Source organism: Culex quinquefasciatus, chromosome 2 (assembly GCF_015732765.1).
Source record: "Culex quinquefasciatus strain JHB chromosome 2, VPISU_Cqui_1.0_pri_paternal, whole genome shotgun sequence".
NCBI lineage: Eukaryota > Metazoa > Arthropoda > Insecta > Diptera > Culicidae > Culex > Culex quinquefasciatus.
Window position 1 is genome coordinate 223,639,313 of NC_051862.1, and position 6,334 is coordinate 223,645,646.

Consider the following 6,334-nt stretch of genomic DNA (forward strand, 5'->3'; position numbering starts at 1 on the left):
CTTCAATGAGACTTGCACATTTACACATTTAATTTTTCAAAAAGTCGTTGTCTTGCAAATAAATGCATAAATTTGTGTCACTTTTTTACAAAATCGACATTATCGCTGCATGTTGTTTCCGAATGCGCGACAGCAGTTGCAACATGAGCTCTAACAGGTTCCAACTGTTGCATCTTGCATCTTTTGCTCTCCAAACGCTCTTGAATTTTAAATATCGCTCAAAATGGTAAACAGCTAGAAATAAATACATAATTAGCTGATATATATTTTCCCGTCCCCGTCGCCATCGATAATTTATGTCATTTCCAGCATCTTTTCCTGTCGTCTTTTTTATGCAACTCGAGAAACTCCGACTTCGAGTTGCCATTGGATACGCAGCAGCCTCATTTGAATTCATGGATGTTGCTGTACATTCGAGTTTGAGAGGCGAATATATGTTTAAATAAATGTGATTGCTTCCAGTCACACACACACACACATCGAAGACACATACAGCACCACCATACAGACGAAGCCAGCGACATGTGAGCTAAATGAGCTTTTTCCATGTTCATGCTAAAATAAAATTGCAAATTAGACTGATTTGTATGCAATCGATCAATCGAGCGCGCGCAATGAAAATGATGGCCAACATGTGCAGCAACTTCACAGCCTGCTACGATTTGTACCGGTGTGGTGGCTGGATGACGGTTGCACTGCGCGGGAAAAAGTTGATCAAAGCAGGCCCTCTCATCGTGTGACGTTACGAGAAAGGAGCAGCAGCAGGCTTGCTCGATGGGCTGGTTTATTGATTTGCACTTGATAAGAATCGACTTGCAACTGGCGGAGGTTGCTTAGATTGTGACACAAATGATAGCAAAATTAAATTAATTGAAAAAAAACTAAATCACAAGGTTTCATGTTTCGTTTCGAACGTAAAAATATAATTTAGAAGAATGCGAAATTAGAAGAAGAAAACTAAAAATATCCAATAATTCAAACTAAACGGATCATTTAAGGAAAAAAATGAACAGAACTTTAAAAAGCTAGTCGACTTCGCACCCCTGCAATAATTGAATAATATTTATACAATACTTCTTGGGAATTGCTATGAATTCGAAAAATTAGGGGAAACATTAAATAACCCGATTTTGAAACTGTTTTTTAAACTCAATAAAATAAACACAATATTTTTTGCATTTGTTTTGAAAACATGTGAATTAGTTTTTTTAACCATTGTATTTTTTTTAAATTGGTATAAATTTCACAAAAAACAATCAACATTTTTTGTTTTTTTTTTTTTTTGCTCAAACTTTTTGTAGACCTTCCCAATGACCAAAGAAGCCATTTTGTAAAATTGGTTCACCCATACAAGGCTCCATACAATTGTCCTTACAAAAATGGTATGTAAATATTCGAAAATCTATATCTTTCCAAGGAATTTTTTGATCGGTTTGGTGTCTTCGGCAAAGTTGTAGATATTGATGAGGACTATTCTGAAAAAATAGGTACACGGAAAAAAAGCCAATTGAATAATCAACTTTTTTCTCACAAGAATAAAATTTCCCAAAATCCAATTTTTTTAACTAATTTTTTTTTGAACCCGCAATTTGACATATAGAAAAGGATGGACCAAAAAATTGCCGCCAAGTTACGTACACTGAAATTAAAAAAAAGTACCAAATTCCTAAATTCTAGGAATTTTGCCTCCTTTCCTTATTTGGATCACTTAATAAAACCCGACTTTAATAAGGAAAAGTGACAAAATTCCTAGAATTTAGGAATTTGGTACTTTTTTTTATTTCAGTGTATGATTTTGTTTGGAAAAATATAAATTCAAAAATAATAAATATAATTTCAGTTTTCAATGTAAAATCAAACTTGCAATCGGGAAGTAATGTACAGATTTTCTGATAAAGTGCATCGTTTTCAAGATTTAACCACTTAAAGTTTAATTTTGACAGGATAATTCCAGTCTTTGAATATTTAACCGTTTTAAAATATTAGTCGTGGTTCCGAAATATGTTTTTTCTGTGAATTCTGAAAACGGTGCACATTATCAAAAAATCTGTATAGTATTTATCGATTGCAAATTTGACCTGAATTTAAAAAATGAGATTTTTGTACCCTACAACATATGAAAAATTAAAAAAAAATAAAAATTGTGGATTTTGTAAAATATAATACCTATTGTAAAAAAAAGTGAATAGACGATGGGCAAAAAAATTTTTATTTTGGTGAAATTGGGCCATACAAATGTCAGCATTTTTGAATGAGCCAATTTCACCCCAGACCCAATGTCACCCCTGTTTACAGTAATATATTTTTTTCAATTCCAAAAAACACTTTTGTGTAGGATTTTAAAGAAAATCTTTTGTTTCTTCGATTAAGCAACCTTAAGCTTTCGTGTGTTTTGTCTACTTCACTTCAACGGTGTCGGAAATTTTTATTTTTCGATACAAGTGCTGAAATGTTGGACTTTTCTGCACTCAAAATGCTCTTATGAATTATTCAACTATGTTACTTTTGGAGGCAAATTCTTCATTATTGAATGAGAGTTTTTTTCATAACAGAAATACAAAACATCAAGTCAATTGATGAAAATCAATTTAAGGAATGAAAAAATATGCAATAAAAATATAGAAAAATTTCTTTAAATAATGCTCGACATCTCAGGGCTGGGCAAACAGGTCAAATTTGGAGTGAAGACATGTGCCGAGCATGTCAAAATTCTAGCAAAGCTAGGACAATTTGACAATTTCGAAAATTATCAAAATAAATTAACCAATCTAAATTTTTCAAATATTCAAGTTAGGCCTGAGGATTTTGATTTCAAACTGTAAACATCTTAGTTTGGATTTTCTTATGACAAGGGATTTTCAGATTGACAGGCTTGTTCAAAGCCGAATTCGTATCTTTTTCTGCTTGATAGGTATTTTCCCACAGATCAGCTAAACAGTTGTATCTAATTCACTCAAAATATGCGTCCTAGTACCTCCTTCTTCCTCCACCATACTGCACTTGTGTAAATCTTGCGTCATCGTGGTATCCTTCTGATCGAATTCCCTTGCAGCATGTGCCAATTTAGATAAGAAGGTGTACCGATTTTGCCCTCCTCCCGCGTTTAATTTATATACTCTTCCGATCGCCGTCCAACCGAACAACTTTAGTGAAGACAACAAGTGGAGTGAGAAAAAAAGTACCCCCAACTGTACAAACTCTTTTCAACCGATCGATCGATCGATCGCGATCAATCGCGTACGTCCGTACGTACGCGCACGCACATCACATCGCCAATCGAAGCAACCCGCGCCCCGCGACGTTGTCATGGCGACGACAACAACGGTGACAGTTTCTGACTAAATCGGGAAACGGCTCGCAGCGCCACAACCATGCAAGACGCGCCACATACCTCTGCCCTGAACAAGAGATCAAAGGAACCGACGACGGTGAACTCGATCAACCTGGCTTCTGCGCCCTAGGAGAGGAGGCCTCCTTTGATGTTTGATGGTGTCCAGGAACTAAACGATACCGGGATGCTTGGTTCTTTTTTTTTGTGGTCGGCCTCCTTGGATCGGTGATGATCTGCATCTTTGAGACTAATCCACACGTGCGTTGATTGGCTCGTTGAGTTGACGACCAAGTGTCGTCGCCGCAGTTTCCACGCATGATCGAGACCGCACACAGAATCGCGCACGTATAATTGGTGTAATTTTCCAAGGAAACTTCTCACACATTGGCCGGTGGCTGACCATATACGAGTACGAGTCTGACTGACTGTAATGGCGCGAAGGCAAATATCTCTCTCGGTAGACACAAAAATTCTCGAGCAGTGGTTTGCCTTTTTCGTTGATTTATAATGCACATAATAATTTAATTATATGCGGTTTCCTTTGATCGCCACGCTTTTTATTTAACCCCCGACGATGCTCTTTTTTGTCGAGGACTTTGCAAACTTTTTGCACGTGAAATTTAGCAAATCAAAAATGCAAAGCGCGAGTAATCTCCTTGTTGGGGAGTGACTCGTGTAAATTAACCTAATTGTGCAAAACGAACTCAACTGAGCAAAAAAGTGCTCCCCAGCGAAAAACCCCTTCCAATGTTTATTCAAGAATTTTAATTTAATATTCGTTGGACTACTCTGCGACAGTCGCAAAAAGCAGGCTACTGCGATCGAACACAACACGGCTGAAGAATTCCAAACCCCCAACTCGAAAAAAGACGAACTAGATTTGCGCTCCAACGGATTCGGCCGCATTCCTGTGGCGCGGAATGTCAAGGACTACTGCGCTTCGCCTCGATATTCGAACTCTTCCAAAACAGGGACACAGATTCCATTCAAATTTATTCTAAACAGAAGCTGCTGCGGCTGCTTCTGTGCGGCTTCACGCGCAATCAAAGTAAAAGTCGTAAAAAACGCCACAGAAATGTGCCGCCAAATGATTCGTCTTCGTCAAAAGTGGTCAAGTTTTGGATGCGATTTTTTGTTCAACTCGTATCCTTGGCAGCCGTCGTTTGTTTTGGTGTGCCGAAGGTGAAAAAAAAGCGCCCGATCAAAGCCCGATCAGCCCCGCCGAAAAAGGGAGAAAGAGCAATCAAATTATTCATCCTTTCCGAAGCGCTCCGGCAGGAAAATTTCAATTTCAAACGACATAAACAATTGGAACCGGCTTTTGTCGCTTTTATATGCTTGTCCTGTTATATTACTGCGTTTTTTTGCCGTTGGTTTTGAGAGCAGAGCAGTTCGAGCTTAACTTTTGATACGCGCGCGCGAACGTGATCCTTTTTGCTCGCTTTTGGCGGCTTAATCAGCATCCACTCAAGGAACCAACATCAGCAAAAAAAGTTGTCCTTTGCCGCGAACTCTTTTTTTTTTTGCCACTGTGTCCGATAATTGCACCCGATGCGGTTCGGCATATCGAATATGCCGCGATCAAGTAGGCCGAGCGGAATATATGATCACGAGGATGTTTTAAATATCAAAGGAGTCCGAAAATACTCAAGATTTCTTTAAAAATAATGATTTCTTTGTAAAATGTAAAGGTTTTGTAAGGTTGCTGCAAATATTTTTCATAGTCTTTTTCAAGCAACAAATAATTTTAAGAACTCCATACAAATTTGGGGACTGTCCGAAGAAAATTGCTATAAAAATATTAGAAAATCTGCATCTTGAGAAAGGATTTCTTATCGATTTAGTGTCTTAAAGTGTGTTACAAGTTTAATGTATCGATTATACACACAAAATATATTCTTGACATCATTTCTAGATGCACCTATATAATCATCAATCAAAAAGTAATTTCGAAAAATGTTGATTAAGTGCATCGTTTGTTTTTTTGTAAAAGCCATTTTCAGGTTAAATTATTCAACAAAATTGTATTTCTTAAAAAAATATTATGGAGTCCATCTTTGAAAAAAAATAGATTTGAAAAGCTGAGAAAATTCTCCACAATTTGCATTTGCAATTTGCATCCGGCCTTTGGAGATAAGGGCTTGCAAAGAAGGAAAATTACCAAAAATAAGTTTCAATAAATTCTACCCATTTGACCCTCAATTTTCATTCGATCATATCTTGGATACCATTGATCAGGTCCTCAATTTTAAAAATGAAACTCGAGTGAAATTTTCTCAAACTCTTCAAGCTCTTCAAAAAACTAAATTTCTAGTTTTGAAAATATTATTTCAATAATTGGATTCAAGCACTATCAAAATGCATGTCGTGATTTTGAAAAACCATCAAATCTGCAATCAGCAAATCACTTTTTAACATTGAAAAGCTGAACAATGGATTCCAAGATATCGTCGTTACCTTCACTCATTCAGGTATTTTTTGATAATTTTCATTCTTTGCAAGGCCATATCCCAACAACAAAGGTTTGGATCAAGGATCAACAATATTCAAAAAATGCAAATTTTAGAGTATTTTCTTTGCTTTGAAGGATGGACACTATTTAAAATAAATAAACAATGGACAAAGTTCCATACAAAAAAAAACTCTAATAAGAACTTATTTTTGACAGGAGAAAAAAAATATGATTTTAAATTTATGGTTGGAAAATCAACCATATGTTTGTAAAACAACTATTTTTACTTTTTAATTGTTTGTTTTTTAAATCAATTTGTCGTGTTCCTAATTTAAAAAAAAAAAAACAAAAAAAAATACTTTAAGCTTCAAGCTGAAGGCTTTATAATTCATTTTAATTACTAAATTGTCGTGTTTAAATATTTCTTAAACCCACTCCACTAAAATATTGATTCTTCCTTATCCTTAACAATGTTCAAAGCTAATGACTCCAGCACATCGTAAAGTTAGTTTCTCTCCCCGCCCCGCCAAACTAGAAACAGGTGCATTAGT